This window comes from Propithecus coquereli, unplaced genomic scaffold (genome assembly GCF_000956105.1).
Source record: "Propithecus coquereli isolate 6110/MARCELLA unplaced genomic scaffold, Pcoq_1.0 Scaffold7, whole genome shotgun sequence".
Classification (NCBI taxonomy): domain Eukaryota; kingdom Metazoa; phylum Chordata; class Mammalia; order Primates; family Indriidae; genus Propithecus; species Propithecus coquereli.
In genome coordinates this window covers 2,221,152-2,238,680 of record NW_012153062.1, presented here as the reverse complement: position 1 = coordinate 2,238,680, position 17,529 = coordinate 2,221,152, and the positions used below count along the sequence as shown (strand labels likewise).

The 17,529-nt window shown below is 34.7% G+C and overlaps 1 protein-coding gene across 1 annotated transcript in view; it reads right to left on the bottom strand.

Annotated features, from left to right (window-relative positions):
- The window catches only part of LOC105823749 (dihydropyrimidine dehydrogenase [NADP(+)]-like), a 435,569-nt gene that overhangs the window by 282,156 nt on the left and 135,884 nt on the right, over positions 1–17,529 (bottom strand).

Sequence of the window (17,529 nt, the reverse complement as noted above, 5' to 3'; positions counted from 1 at the left end):
CAGTTACATTTAGCCAACAATTTCTGCTATGTTTGTTTTGTTAAAATCAACAAATACAAGTATTACCATTAGTTCCTCCTGGAAATTGCTGTGTAAAATAGTTTCATAATTATTTGCTAAATATGCTGCATTCCAATGGATCTAAAAGTGTCATGGGACAAGAGAAAGGTTGAGTTCCTTTAAGAAAAATATCTAAAGCAAACTTTGACTAGAAAAATAATTCTTATATTTAAAAGAGAAAAAAGAATACAACTTATAGAAAGCATTGATCAAGAGAAAAAAATGAAGAAAAGTAGACAACACCCTATTTGATGAAGGAAACTGCGCCAGTGGTTAGGATTAAATGTCCTCTCCAGGTATCTGTGTCATGATTTTTAAGTACAGCATCTCAGACAAACTAAGGTACCTATTCTTTACTCTAATTCATAGCAACTTAAATTAAAGGAGGAGAGCTGGGGAGATCCTGGAACAGAAAAGTTAGTTGTTGAATTGATTAACAAATTAAGTATAAAATAAAATAACCAAATGTAAAAAAATGTTATTCTGATACCTAAAACAGATTTCTTCTGAGCAAAATAGAAAAAAATAAAATAAAAATAAACCTTGGTATATATTTATAGCTTTCTTCTTAAAGAGTATTAGAATTGTAGAAAATTATTAAGGGACTACTGCTGATAGTGTTTCCCCACAAGATTGTAGATTCCATGAGAACAGAAATATGCCTATGCTGCTCACCCCTGTACTACACAGTCTAGTACAGTTTCTGGAGCAGAGGAGACATTCAGCTAGATTGATGGATGAATGAATGAATGAGTAGACAGGTCAACGCTCAGGTTTTTATTTTAAAATCTTCTATAGTTTGTATTTGCCACATTTCATTGAGAGAAAAATTAAATATTCATGTAATTATTTTCAAAGGAGAATGGCATTTTGAGAAGAGTTTTCTAATATCTTTAAAGCTCATAGGAAAAGAGAAGATTATCATTTGTTCCCATTGCAAAACGTATCATCACTACCATCTGTTAACAGTTACCTGAGTTGTAAGAAAGTGAATAGTGAGTATGGCTCCTCAGTTCAACCCATTTTAATAATGGCAACCAAAACACATCATCATTGAATGGTATATGTAATGAGTTTTATACATTTAAGCAAGGGGTAAAAATAATTCTCTTCCATAAGAAATGACCTTATTTCTCCAAAACATTGATACATTTCTGGTTCACATAGAGATCTGAAATAAAGATGATTTTAACTGAGAAAGAATTGAAAATTGTTTCTCTGGGAGATCAAAGCCCTTTTATATATTCATCTCAATTTTTACAGGAATATCCTTGAAATTTAATACAGATTTCACTCTCAGCTTGAGCAAGGTAAGGATTATGCCTTAGTTATCTTTGATTCCCCCAGCATCTATTGGTGTAAAATACATATATACAGTTGGCCCTCCATATCTGTGATTTATGCATCTGACAATTCAAACAACTGCAGATCAAAAATATTAAAAAAAAATAGATGGTTGTGCTTGTACTGAACATGTATAAGCTTTTTTTATTATTATTCCCTAAAGAATATAATATAACATCTATTTACATAGCATTTATACTGTATTAAGTATTATAAATAATCTAGAGATGATTTCAAGTATATGGGAAGAAAGAAATTCCTATTTTCTTTCCGGAAATAAAAACGTGCATAGGTTATATGCAAATAATATCCCATTTTATATAAGGGACTTGAGCATCCATGGATTTTGGTATCCACTGAGAGTCCTGGAACCAATCCCTCACAAATATCTAGACACAATTTTGTATTGTGACATAATTGAAGCTTAAGTTAGGGTCCTTCACTTGCATGGGCCTCTTTCAAAGCCCTGTTCCTAATACTGAGTTTGTAAATTTTTCTTTTCTGAAAGAGGAACCCTCAAACTATATAAGCTTCAGGCCTCATAAAATTTGAATCTTCAGTTGAGTACAGTGTATTATACACAGTAGGTGTTGAATATATGCTCGATAAGTTAAAGTGAAGTTCACAAGAATGTCCTTTGTAATTTCTTAAAATGCAAAAATGTACATAGTATGATTTACTTTAATATATGAGCTCCATCGTAAATTCAGTCAATAAGTAGTCAGGAGATGTTACTATGAGTTTAATAAACAACTCTGCATTTCTTAAAATATTTAGCATCAACACTACAAGCCACCCTAGGAGCATTAATTTGTGAATTCAAAAGTACTCTTCTATTCATGGATGTTTCCATTGTATACAGGTTGTGTTATTATTTTTCCTTAAACATTCATACATAATTGTGTATATTTTTAAAAATAATCTATCTTTCCTTGATATTTGATTCATTTATCCTTGGAAGTCTTAAATCTGAATATCAACTGTTTTAATTATTTTATCATTTGTAATATCTAGCAAATCTCACTAAAAATGAAACAATTCTTTGATAGTATATTCCAAAATAGAAAAGGATCTTCTTTCATATCAAAAAATAACCTCAGCCTCCTTTTGAAAACTGTCTATTGAATTTCCCTGTTTTTTTTTAATCCTTCAAGTTTAACACATTCCTAATTTCTTTCCAAAAATAAAAAGAAAAATCGATGAGAGATCAAGCAGCTGGTTATGATGTTTTTAACATCAACCAAAATAGAAATTGTTTGTGTCTGTTTTAGTATCTAGTATTTGAGTTAATATCTACAAAAAGGATCATTGAAAACGTAGAAATGGTCACCTTATATAAATATAAGCATTGTTCCCATAGGTCAGAAATGTTTTCTTTCAGGGGCACTAAGCAGCTGATCCAAGATGACTGTTGATAACAACTTGAACATCAAATGGTTAGGATCATTTCCGTGTAGGCATAGTACATTCTACTTAAGCGTATGTAATATTCACATAGTATTCATAAATTTATTGAAACTCCCTTGAATCTGATTATGGATCCAGATACTTTTCATAATTTTAACAACTCCTTTGAAATGTAGCCATTATTTTCATTATTTAACCATATTTTTTTAAACTTAGAAGCCAAATCAAGGATTCAGTAAAAAAAAAACCCATGAATTTTATTCATAATTTGTCAGAAAATAATTACTTTCATCCTCCTCATCCTGTAACTGTTCTTCTATGAACTCCTCACAGCTCTCTTACATCTCTGCTGATACATTTAACTTGGAATACAATGAAAATAAATCTCAGAAGCACATCTTCTGTTCTGCCTTTATCCAGCTTGGAAGGAGTGAAAGCATAAGCGGATGAAAAATGTATATTTACATTTGCAAACCAAATAACTGCTTGCCATTTCCTATGAAGTGTTTAATGAATATTAATAGAAGGATTGTATTTTTTCTTTCTTGTTTATAAAATAGAGGGGGGGAGGAACTTTCGGTTATGTTCATGCATGGTTTTCTCACAGATTTCCATGAGATTGCATCTCGATGGATACTGTAGCATATGTCCCAGTAGCTCCACAGTTGAACAGAAAAAGAACTTGAAAAAGAATCCCCAAACATGCTTTTCACAGTCTATATTATTCTGCAAATGGAAGAGAAATATGTTAAATGATATGGTGCCTGGAATTTTATGTAGTCTTTAAAAAGAATGTAAATGTCCTTAATTCATACCAAACATTCAAGATTTATGTTAATTTTCTGCTTTAATTACTACTATGTTCAAACGAGCTTATTTAAAAAACAAAGACACTCTGAGGTAGCTTTATAACGAGAAATGGTTTTGAAATGGGAACTTTTAGTCAATTTAATGTTATGCATGAAATGATTTTTTATATAGACTTAATTGTATTGTGACACACAAGTTCTTCAATAAGCCACAGCTTAAAATTGCAGAAACCGTCCCTCAGGGACACATCACTAGCAGATGTAGATTGCCAAGGTCAATTAAACTGATGTAGCTATGCTGTCATATACGCAGAAGAGCAACCCACAAGCATATGACAAGTATATTTCTCAGTATTTATAAAAAGATGTCAAGAACGCTATATTTTAGTACATTAAATTAACTCTCCATAAACAATAAAACAATACAACAGAAATCATAATGAAGAAGGATTATTAGTATTCTTTAGAGAGTTTGATGTGTTGTAAAACAATCGTGGAAATAAAAATTTTCAACATTTATAAAAAATGATATCTTGAAAACATAGATGAATTCATCTACATGCTTGTTGTTTAATTTTATATAACCTATCAGCCAGTAAAACCAAAGAACAATGAAACTAAAAGGCAAGGTGAGGCAGTAATTGTAGTAATTCAGAGCTGAAAGCAAAATCTCAGCAAGATCAAATAAATTCTAATTACAAGACCAGGATATCAGAGTTCTGTTTAAATAGAATAACCGGGGTAAGAAAGGGACAACCAGAGCATGCCTTCAACTAAAAATATCAAGTCTGGATGACATGAAGCTTTGTCTTCACATCTCCCTTCTGCCTCTAAGTATTTTAATCAATATGCTATCACCTAAACACAATGGAGACACAAAAAGAGTCATCATTTTCCGTCTGTACCTCTCAAAAGGTAATCTTGATTCTGTATCTTCCTGCTTCTACAGGCCCTCAAAATATCACCTCTTACTCTTTTTAGTGCATCGCATTTCTCATTTTCTCCTTTCCTCTCCTATTTTGAATAACTTCGTTACTAACATGGTTCTTTTTTCTCACTACCATTCTTTTATCTTCCTTTACCTGGTTTCTTAGAATTGTTTATACTCGCTGCCTACTTCTCTGCCCACCTAATTATTCTGCTAATGAAAATATGGTATTCACGGTCACCAAATTCTGTGACCTCTGTCCTCCTCCCTTTTGCAACAGTTGAATGACATTAATTTTGCTCTCCATCTTTGATTTGCAGAATGCTGCTCTACCTGGCCTCTCCTTATCTTTAAACTGTCCTTCTCAGGCTCCAGCTCCTTCTCACCTCTTCATCTTCCTCTTCCCAGGTCTCAAATATTCAGTCCACTGCACTTTCTCTGTCAAATTCTAGTCATTTGGGGCCCTCAATTTCATCTCTATGAGAATGACCTCAAATTCTACCTTGAGCTCTTCCTTTTATTCTGGCACTTCTGGCTGCCTGTTAGAGATTACAATCTGGATACTCTTCTGTCCTTTGCAAACCATCACCTCCAAACCCAGTTCACAGGCTTCCTCTGGGCCCTTCCCCATTTCATGATTTAGTAAGCTTGCTCTTTTATTTCCCTTACACATTGTGACCACCAAGCATACCTTTGCTGTGCTCCTCAAACCTTCAACAGAACTGACTCCTTTTTCTTACCCTCACTGGAGATGGAGAAAGCTTTGTTTCATAATTCATAGAGAATATAAAATCTCTCACATGGGACCCCCTTTGTCTTCTCATCACTAAAACTATGAACCTACTGGATCTGTACCCACTCTACTCTATTTCTTCTTAATACCATTAAAGAACTCTCCCTCCTATCAGATGCCAGTCCTGTCACATGGGCCCTAGAATCCTCTTCTTTTACCTGGTAGGAATTTTGCTCCCTAGGCCATATCCTCTCTCTTGTCTATTATTAGCCATTCCCTCCAAATTAGCTGTTTCCCATATGTAGGTATATTCGGGTACAGTATCTCCCATTTTATAAATCTTTTCAGGCTTCCATTTACCTCTCAAAGCTTCATTAATACTCTTTTCACTAAGATGATTAGCTTCAGGTTGCCAAATCCAGTGATTCTTCTCAGTGATAACCTTGCTTTAGCACAGGGAATAGAGTGAGGTGAGTGAGGTACCCAAAGAACAAAATTTAAGGAGGTCCTTACTCTCAAGGTGGAGCAAGAGCAAGGTTGCACGGACACCTAATCCGCCTCACCCTAGCATGGCACTACTTTCCTTGATTTTTTGGCAGCATTCAGCAGATGACCACTTCCCTCTTCATAAACGTCTTTTAGCTTGGCTTCTGTGACACCATACTTCCTGCTTTTCCACCTGCCTCCATGATGGTTTTTTAATCTTCATTGATGCTTTTTCTGACTCTGCAGCCCTCCTGCTACTGATCTTTGGTGTAGGGGCAATATAGAAAGCCAAAATGAATGGGTCAAACACAATCTCTTAAAGTTCACCACTGGAACCATGGGAGAAACTAAAATGAAGAAGGTAGGGTTCGAGGGATTGCAAGGAATCTAGTCTTAACTAGCTTCACAGATGCAGCATTTAGGTTATCTCTTCCTTTGGAACCTTTTCTTTTCCCTTTCTGTTAAGTTAACCACTGACCACCTTCTGTTAAACTAGGCACTACATGACTTTATTTCAATTATTTGTTTTGCCTCCACCACTCCTGAGTTCAGGGACCATATCCAAGTCAGCTACTACCCCAGCATCTAGCACAATAACTGGCACATAAGAGGAGCCCAAAACATGCTTTTTTTGTTCAAAAAATATAATATTTGTCCATTTCACTTATTTAGCATTCACATTATCCTGTCTTAATTGATTATTTTTTTTAGAGGTCTTATTTCCACAATCAAAGAGTCAGATTATTGTGGAGAGGAAACCCAAATATTTCCCTGGGAAAAAAAAAAAAAGCTTTACAGTGACAAACACACTGACTAGGGAAGAATAGGCACATGGTTAATTTCTTTTGATTGATTTAACTATTTTATTTCCCTACTGCTACGGTTAGATAATTTTTAGTTTGAATAAGTTTGCAGAATTCAGGCAGAAAGTACAGTTCTGATTTTCTTACCCTCTGTGCTAAGGATAATTTTAGGCTCCCCAAGTTAAATAGAAAGGATGGATGTCAATAATAGGCTGTAGAGACTCCTTTTGTTTTCCTTGTATTCTATGAGGAGTTTTATTTCCGTTTCCTAAACTGACCAACAAATCAATTCAGAATTAAAATAACACAAGTACTTCACTTTGATTTGCTTATTTCTCTGCAATAATTCCATCTATTTAGGACTCTGAAGTCCTTGAAGATTTGATTTCATTTTATCTGGAAGAGATCTCCTCAAGGAGGTCAGTGTCCTTGAAGTAAATATATGGGGATTGTTTTCAAATTCTCTGTTGGATTCCCAAATGCCATACTTTGATTTGCTTATTTATATTCAATGATACCATCTACTTAAGACTACAAACTCCTTGAAGGAATAGATCATCCTTTAATCTGATTTGGACCATAATCATTATAATTCTATGCACATTTGGATGCTTAATATTTCTTGATAATTATGAGACAGTGAAAAAAGTAGAAAGGCTACAGAAAAATGTTATATACTTCTCAGTGACAGAAATGTTTAATATGCTGAATAATGCCATCAAATGATATAAACAATTACAGAAAGGGGTTAAGAAAAATGTTTAATATAAAATCCCCATTTGCTGCATTAAAAGCAAAAATAAAAACAAATAGGAAGCCAGTAGTAAATTATACTACTTGTGAAAACAATATTATTAAAATATAAGTGAATACTGAAAAATATTTTAATTAACAAAATAAATCAAATGGAAAAGATTCTCTAAATAGAGCTTTAAAAGTAAGTCTATGTGTGTCTGACTGCCATGACTAATTATGTATCCATGTAATGTGTGTTCAATTTGGGCTTATTTAAATAGCAGAAATGCTCATTAGCTGCAGTATATCTGTGAAGCTTCAGTAAACAGTTTAATGGTTTTTATGTTTAACCAATTTCATAAGTTCCTGTAATTTTAGCTTTAGCAGCTCATTAATGTTATTTTTTGATATCCATCTTACAGCTTTTTTTTTCCTTGTCAATTGTCAGTAGGCACACTTCAATGCAAACTTAAAACACACAGTAGAATTTTGTTTAAACGATTTTAGTACACAAGTAAATGCTCAATTCAAAAGTATAGCTTCCTTATATAAAGCACTAGTTGTATTATTAAGAAATATCTTTGGAGGTTGGGCACGGTGGCTCATGACTTGCAATTTTAATAATTTGGGAGGTTGAGGTGGGAGGATCGCTTGAGGCCAGGAGTTCGAAGTCAGCCTGCACAATATAGCTAGATGCTATCTCTACAAAAAATAGAAAAATTAGCAGGACGGGGTGGTGTGTGCCTGTAGTCCCAGCACTCAGGAAGCAAAGGCAGGAGGATCACTTGAGCACAGGAATTGGAGGTTGCAGTGAGCTATGATGACGCCACTGCACTCTAGCCCAGGTGACAGAGAGAGACTCTGACTCAAAAAAAGGAAAAAAAAAGAAAAAAGAAAAAAGACAAAAACAGAAATACCTTTGGTATCAGCAAAGGCAAAGGCTATATTTAATAAATAATGGAAAATGTGTATTGAGTGTTTTCATGAGTATGTGGCTGGTTCTGGGCTAGACATTGCATATACTGTCTCTTTGATTTCTTATGGTATAAGTATTATCTCAATTTTATAGTTGAGAAAGGTAAGACTGAAAAAAGTTACCCAGGTCCCACCCTTAGGATTTAATCCTACTAATCAGCTCCATATGTAGCTGGAAATGCCTAGAGAGCTGCAGGGGCATTTGGAGATACACAGACCTCTGGAGAAGGCCCTGAATCTTGAAATTAGATAAATCACAAGGATAGATAAAGTTCCCAAAGAAAGAATTCAAAAACAGGTGAAAATAGAGTTAATCACTTATTTTTAAAGCAGCAGCAAGCACACCCTGAACTAAAGCCAGAGAAGGATTCATCAGAGTTACGTAAGAATCAAAATATTTCTGAGCCACACAAGCCAAGTGAAGAGATAATTTCAAGAAGTATCAAATACAAGAGAAATATAAGGTAGATAACTAGATTTGGTAATGTGGAGGTCAACGGACAGTAAAAAAGATGACATTTGGAGCTATTAATAAATGGGAAAGGCAAAAGACAGAAGGAAAGGGGTTAAGAAAAAGCAATCTGGCAAAGACACGAGGCAGTGCATATAGGCTATTCTTTCAACGAGTTTAATAATTATTGCATAAGAAAAAATGAAAGTACTGCCTTGCATTCATCTATTTGATTAGAAAATATTTTTTTTTCCATGCACTAAATACTGTTGTAGGCACTGTAGTAAACCACGGTTAAGGAATTTGTACTTGTGGGTTATACATTTCTATCAGTAGATAGAAAATAAAAAGTAAACAAGTAAACAATATGATAGTGAAGAATGGCTATGAAGGTTACATGAAAGAGACTAGTATTAAGATGAGGGAGTGAGAAGCAGGAGAGGGAATATGGAAGGTCAAGGAGGGCCTCCTTGATGAGATGACATTAACACTAAAACATAGAGGATAAGATGAGCCAGTCATATGAAGACCCAGACGCAGATCATTTCAGGAAGAGGGAACAGTAGCAGGGATGTTAAGGTGAGGTGAGGTGAAAGCTCTCAAGAGTAGAATGGAGGCTATACTCCATGTAGGTGAAGGAAAGCAAGCAAGATAGTAGGACAGGAAATGTGAGAAATAGAGGCTAGACCAAGGAGGGCTTTATAAGCTGTAGGGAGAATTTTATTCTAAATAAAGTAGGATCTCTTCATGCCTTTTGCCCACTTTTTGATGGGGTTATGTTTTTTTCTTGCTTATTTGTTTGAATTCTTTGCAGATTCTGAATATTAGCCCTTTTCTGTATGTATAGTTTGAAAATGTTTTCTCCTATTCTGTAGATTGCCTATTTACTCTGTTTACTTCCTTTGCTGTGCAGAAACTTTTTAGTTTAATTAAATCACATTTATTTATTTTTGTTGTTGCTGCATTTGCTGTTGGGATCTTACTCATAAATTATTTTGCCTAGGCCAATGTCTAGAAGAGTTTTCTCATAGCAAAACATATTTTCTTCTAGAATTTTTATGGTTTCAGGTCTTATATTTAAGTCTTTAATCCATCTTCAGTTACTGTTTATATATGGTAAGAGATAGGAATTCAGTTTCATTCTTCTGCATATAGCTATCTGATTTCTCCAGCACAATTTATTGAATAGGGAAGGGATCCTTTCCCCAGTGTATGTTTTTACCTGCTTTGTCAAAAACCAGTTGGCCAGAGCTATATGGTTTTATTAATATTTCTGGGTTCTCTATTCTGTTCCATTAGTCTATGTGTCTACCTTTATACCAATACCATGATGTTTTGCTTACTATTGCCTTGTATTATAGTATAATTTGAAGTCAGGTAATGTAATGCCTCTAGGTTTGTTCTTTTTGCTTAGGATTTCTTTGGCTATTCGGGGTCTTTTTTGGTTCCATATGAAGTTTAGGATTATTTTTTCTAGATCCGTAAAAAATGACATTGGAATTTTGATGGGAATTGCATTGAATCTGTAAATCTGTAAATCACTTTGGGCAGTATGGACATTTTAACAATGTTGATTCTTCCAATCTATGAGCATGGGATGTTTTTCCATTTGTTTGTGTCATCTGTGATTTCTTTCACCAGTGTTTTATAGTTATCCTTGTAGAGATCTTTCACCTCCTTGGTTATGTATGAATAGACTCTTCTCAAAATAAGATAGAAAAATGGCAAAAAAAAAATCTGAAAAAATTCTCAACATCACTAATTATCAAGGAAATGCAAATTAAAACCACAATGAGACAGTACCTTACCACTGTCAGAATTGCCATTATTAAAAAGTCAAATGACAGCAGATGTTGGTGTGGTTGGGGTCAAAGGGAATGCTTAAACACTTTTTGTGGGAATGTAAACTTGTACAACCACTATGGAAAGCAGTATGGAGATTCCTCAAAGAACTACAAGTTGACCTACCATTCCAAACAGCAATCCTACTACTGGGTATTTACCCAAAGGAAAAGAAATCTTTTTATAAAAAAGACACTCATACTCGAATGTTTATCGCGGCACAATTCACAGTTGCAAAGATATGGATCCAACCTAAGTGCCCATCAGCTGATGAGTGGATAAAGAAAATGTAGCGTACTATTCAGCCATAAAAAAGAAGTGAAATAATGTCTTTTGCAGCAATGTGGATGGAACTGGAGACCATTATCCTAAGTATCTCAGGAATGGGAAAACAGATACCACATGTTCTCACTCATAAGTGGGAGCTAAATGAAGGATATATATGGTCATAAAGAGCTGTAATGGACATGGAAAACTAAGAAGGTGTAGGTTGGAAGGGGGCAAGGGATGAAAATCTATCTATAGAGTACAATGTCCACTATTCTGGTGATAGGTACACTGAAAGCCCTGACTTCAGCGTTATACAATTCATCCACGTAACAAAAAAATACCATAACTCCTAAATAAATACACAAATAAACAAATAAATAAATAGGACTACATTGGAGTGTTTGAAACAAGGGGATGAAATGACACAATTTCTGTTTAGCCAGCTGATTCTGCTGGGATTATATGGAAACAAGAGTAGAGAGACAGTATGTCTAATCGTAGGAGGCTCTTCTCAATGCAAGCAAAGGTGCCCAACAACTGACCATCCCTTCAGCAGGGGGAGGGGTTGCTGGTCTGCATGACACTTCACATAAACACCTCTTTCACAGGCTTTTGTTCTTATTGTGAATTTTCTGTAAGGACATTTGGAATAAAGCCATTTCATTCTTTTTATCCAAACATTTATCTATCTTTTCATTCATTCATCCATCCATTCAGTGACTACTTACTGAGTCAGGAACTCCGTTGGATACATAGAATGAAATATGAATAAACTATCCTACAGTGGTATTGTCAATATAATTTAAAATACATAAGACATACAGGGTGAAATAGGAGAAAAGCAGGAATGAAAACGGAGAAGCATATTTAATTACATGCTCCCTATGTGGGTGAAAGGAATATATTTAACCCATATCGCCCTTTAGATTTCCAGTACCCACTGACTCTGGAATAAAATTCAGATACCTTAGCCTACCACTAAAAACATTTCATGAATTAGCAATGATATGTTTTTCCACCCTTACTCTACTATTTCTTGTTGTATATTTTATGATATAGTCAAAGGAACTACTCCACGTATTTATACAGCCTGTTCACTGTTACTGAAATGCGCTTTCCCCATCTCCGTTCTCTTAATTCCTACCCAGTTCTCTTATCTAGTACAAATGCCACTGCCTCCATAAAACCTGTTAATTCTTGCTGTCGGAAGTCAGCCTGCTACTCCTATGTGTAACACAGGAGTTTATCTGTTTCTCCTTGAGTCACTTTCTACCTAATGACATTTTACTTATACGCATTTTTCCTCCTCTATTAAACTACAAACTCCTATAGATAGGGACAATGTATTCATTTTTGTGTACCTTGGAGAACCTAATAGAATCTTGTATACTCAATACAAGTTACATCTAATAAATGTAGAATGAAAGAACAGGAAGTAAGATCCCACAAGTATGTAGGAGGGCAGATTAGAAGGATGTCAAAATTAAATTGAAGCATTTGGTTTTAATCCCACCACCAGGGAAAAATAATTTAAAATTCTAAAGTATGAGAGTAATTTAATGAAACTGGCGATGTAGAAGCTCATTTGGCAGCAGTGTGCAAATATAGGGGAAAACACTGGGTTGTGTTAAACCAAACAAATTGTCAATGTAGTTTGCAGAGGGCTTGGAAAATCATTAGATATTTGCCAAACAAATACTATATAATATGCTTGACATTCTTTCATATACTTGTATGGAAAAAAGATGGCTATGTAAGCAAAAGGCTTTTGAAAACACTGTAAAGAGCTTCATAATTACAAAATATTATAAATATGGCTGTTGTAGAAAAAAAGGTTAGTAGTGGATAGCATTAATCCACATACTACTTGGGCAGGACCCCTGAACAGAAGTTAAAGTTCATGCTGTTTTCCTCCTGCAAAACCAGCATATTACCATTTGAATTGGGTACCTTCCATATTTTGTGAGTAGATACTACATACGATTCAATGCAATTTTATAACTTATATAATAGCATTTATTCAGGTCTACATCTATTTTAACAAAAGACTATCTTAGACAGTCTTTGTCCTTTTCATATTGTGCTTTGAGCCAAGAACACGAATGTAAAGTAATTAATAAGAATAATCTCAACCTGCAATACAAAATACATTAGTATATCATCTATTATATATTAAGAACATTAGTATATAATCTGTATTATTACTTTATAATTTAACTAAATATTACATTGTGACTTTATATCTCACGGAAGCTTACTGTAGTTTAACATTTCACAAGAATATTAGGTTTCAGAATAACCTTTTATTATACTATAAGCTAACTAACTAGTATTTAAAAGACAAACGTAATAGACCATGGTCAATAAAGCTCAGGGCATCTATTATACTCACTGTATCTCTACTATATGTTGAAAACTATTGGCTATGTTTTATAATTTCTGTTCTCAGAAACAATTATGTTATTTCTATTTCTATGTTTTATACCTTCTTTCCCCAACAAAACTTGTTACACACCACTGCTCTACTTCTTGTATGTAATCTTTGATTTGATGGAAAACTACTGATTTATCCACTGTCTCCCTGTAAGAATGCATATGATATCAACCACTAGTGAAACCTGGAAAATAAAGATAAGGAAAGGCTCTGAACAGAGCTATTCACTGGGGAAACAAACCTATTCCTATGCAGTTATTAAAGGGAAGTAAAATAATTACAGAAATATCATGTTGTGCTTCAAATGGATGTCTAAGGCAGTTGTAAATGATGTGATGTTGATTCCAAATCACTTTCAACACTGTTATCAGTTTGACCTCCCTCCTCATCACCTCCACCCTTTTAAAATAATTCCAAAGAAAAACTGTGCAAGGATTTCATTATTTTGGATGGTTATTCTGCAGAAATGCCAGCACTTGCATTAGATTCCACAACTTCATCCTCACTCTGCACAGTATATTTCATAATAGAAAGATGATAAATCTTTCATCCAGGCAAAAATATTTCTGATAATAAGAGCAATTTTTAAGGAAACAGGTATAGTTTTACAATTAGTTTCCTGAGAATGCTTTTTTTTAACCAAATTCAGTAGCACTGAGAATGCTTCCTGCCCAAGATATATTATAATTAAAAGCAAGGCAACATACAGAGTAGGCTAAAAAGGATTCATTCTCATCACTTGGCCAACCAACACATAGGATATATCAATGTTGTGTTATTAATGTGCTATAAAATAAAATGGCAGCATGAAGAACAACATGGATTAATAAAAGAGGGAAGGTAGAACACCATGGCATAAAACTGTCCTTGATGTCATGTACTCCTTAAGCTAATTACCATAAGAAAAGCAACAGTAAAGAAAGCTGACTTTTTCCTCTTCAGAATATTGTAGGTGAGAAGCTTCAGGATTTCCAAAATAAATGTCATATATACTCTTTTATCATACTTTTAAGAAGTTGTTTATCTAAGCTATAGGTTATAACTCTAGGTTATAATTAATTCATTAATGAATAGTCACTCTTCTAGGCACTAAGATACAGCACTGAAAAGCCAGACAAATGATATGTAGTAATTCCCAATGTCTGTTTTCAATCATTTTCTATTTTCTTAGATTTAGTTCCCTGTTTTAGTTGTTGAATGGATTAGCAAATCCAACTTCAACACGTCACCATTTCACTCAGACCTGCACTACCTGCGGCATTTGTGAATTCTGTCGGCATTTTAAACATCTGCTTATTTCCCCAGCTAGTCACATCCAATCTCCTTATAAAACAGATGACCAAATCCTGACCATTCTACTTAAGAAGTATATATTGATTCTGAATTTTCTTCTCTATTCTCACTTCCTCTATCCTAGCCATTGAAACTACTGAAAAAATCATTTTAACTGGTTTCATTCTACTGCCTTAATTCCAGGCCATCCTTCTCAATACTACTGTCAGTCACCATATAGCAGCATGCCTATTCCACACTCCTGATGCTGCCTTCCGTGTGGAGAAATAATCACTTACATGACATTCATGGTGTCTCCTTGTACCTGTGTTGTCTCTCTTCAAAAAGATAAAATTAGAAATCTAATTAGTGAATCTGGAAGAAGAAATTAGGGCATGTATAATCCACCCTCGTCAAGCTCATACCGGCCCATTTGAGCACAGGTTCTCTCTCTCCCCTCATATGGAAAATCTTAATGGGGCAGCTTCTCATAAGGGGACCTACTCTGTTGGATCATACCCGGTGACTGATTGAGTAACTTTACCTAATGTAGGCACTCAGTATTAGAAAATACGTTTGCTACTAATATGAAGCACCACAAAAGATGATTACTTATTTTCTAACTCCCAACTCTTTGAAGAATATCACAAGTGGTTCAAAATCTAAGCAGAGAGGAAGAAGACCTAATATCTGCTAGAATTACCTCATTCAAGATAAAGATCTCTCCTATATTTAAACCTCCCCATTTTTCACCTGGATTTTTATAGCATAAAATTCAAAATCCCTAGCTTAGCATCTAATCCTTTGATTCCACATAAATTTATAGCGAAATTTCCTGCTATCTTATCCCTTCCTGTTTCCCACCCTTATATAACCACACACCTTCTCCTCCATCTAAACAGAATTTATTCCCATTGCTTGGCCACATGAGGTCATTTCTCAGCATATTTTTATATATGGTGTTCTCTCTAACAGGGAAACTCCTATTCGAGCTCTAAAACCCAGTCCAAATGTGATCTCGAATTAGCACATTATGTTGCAATATATGTATTCACGTGTCTGTTTCTCCCATTAGCCTATGGGTCCTTGAAGGCAAAAGACTCTCTTTTACTCATGTCTATATTCCTATTGCCTGGGGAGAGCCTGGAACATAGTTGTGCATCAAGAAATGTTCATTGCATGGTGAATAATGAGAGAATGAATAGTAGAAATCATAAAACAAAATGTTCTATTTTAGAAATAAAAATGGAAAATTCAGACCTTCATTTATGAAGACGAGAACATGCATGAATAAAGTAGGCTGATGACAACTTTCTAAAGACAAATTTTTTTTTACAGCTTTTTAAAATGACTGTAAAATGACTACTTAATCTAACAGTGTGGTGTTGAGCAAATTGCATAATCTCTCTGTGGCTTCCCTCCCTTCCACCCCCGTTCCACCTGGAAACTCCTACACATCACTCAGACTTCAATTTACAACCCACTTCCTCTAGGAAGCTTCCTTGAACGTTCACATTCTCTTCTGTGCTTACCTAGGACTCTAAACTTCTTCCAGCACAATTTATTGTTAGTCTCCTCTGTTAAACTGTGCATTCCTGGGGGCAAAGTTTACATTTCTCTTTTTATCACTTTATCCCTTGGAACCTAGCTCAGAGCCTGCGACAACAGGTCATCAAAAATTACGAAACAAATAAACCTGTGAAAGGAGAATATTTGATCTTTTAGGTCCCTTGCAGCACATTTAGAACTATAGGAAATCCCAATGCAAATTATTGTAACATAACATATCCAGTATATTATACTGATCACTTTAGTTCTCAAATCTATCTCATCCATTCTTAGTTATATTAATCATAAGTTGCTTCCCCTAATGTTTTGTCATCCTTAAAAAAAGTGCTATCTACCAATAAAGTGTACTATTCCTTAATCTGTTCTTTGAAGCTTTATTGCAAATACTTCTCTTTATAAAAAATGCATACGGCAGTAAAAATTTGACCAATTATGGGAGTTTCTCACCTTAGTACTTCATTCCTTACCCCTCTCCTTTATTTTTGATAAGAAAGAAGAAGAATTATGCAAGCTGGAGGCCACAAAGAGTGGACAATGGTTCAAAGAAAATTTTGCTGAATCTCTTAGTGCCACCAGCAGAGATGTTTTATTTCTTGAAAAATAGAACATGCTGGTAACAACAACAACAAAAAAATTAGGGTTATTAAAATGTTTTAGTGTTCTCAAATTTACTATGACTTATCAAATAATGAACATTTTAATAAGGAGTAAAACAAATCAAATATACTGGTTCTAGCTCTTTCAAAGCACAGGTAGCTATTATTACCGAATATCTAAACTCATCTAGTGCCAACATTAAAACATTTTTCATACATTTCTCTAACACCTAAATAATTGAGAAAATAAAATGGGCACATTGAAAATTTCCTAAATCTCTGCATTGTCAGGGTCCTTAGCACATCATTTCTTGCCTAACTGGCAATTTCTAGTTCTAAGTTAGGCCAGAACAAGGCAAATTAACCCATGGTCTGCACCTTTTCTCAGTATGGGGGCAAGTGAATCAAAGCTATACTTGAAGCTGGTATTGACAGAATGTTTGATTTACCCCATGAGGCTTTCAGAAACTTTTCTGAGGGCCTTCTAATAAGAGAAACTGATGGTGATTTTAAAACCTTTCTCTTTTTTTCCAAAAACGCTCCCTTTTGGAACTAATTGCAATCAATGTTATCAAGGGAGTTGATTTCTGAGAGTTGCATTAAAGATTCAGAAAGAACTGGGTTTCGTGTTTCCTTGTTATTTCTCGTTTCTAGTAAGTGAGCAGAAAGAAAATGTAGGCACTAGGCGAAGTGTATACACTGCTTTCCTAAGAGAACGGTCATGCCTTCCCTGGCTGTGCCCAGAGAGCTCAGTCACCTGTCATCGCTCTCCTGAGAAGTGCTGTGTAGCACTATGCTGAGTCAGTCTTAGCAGC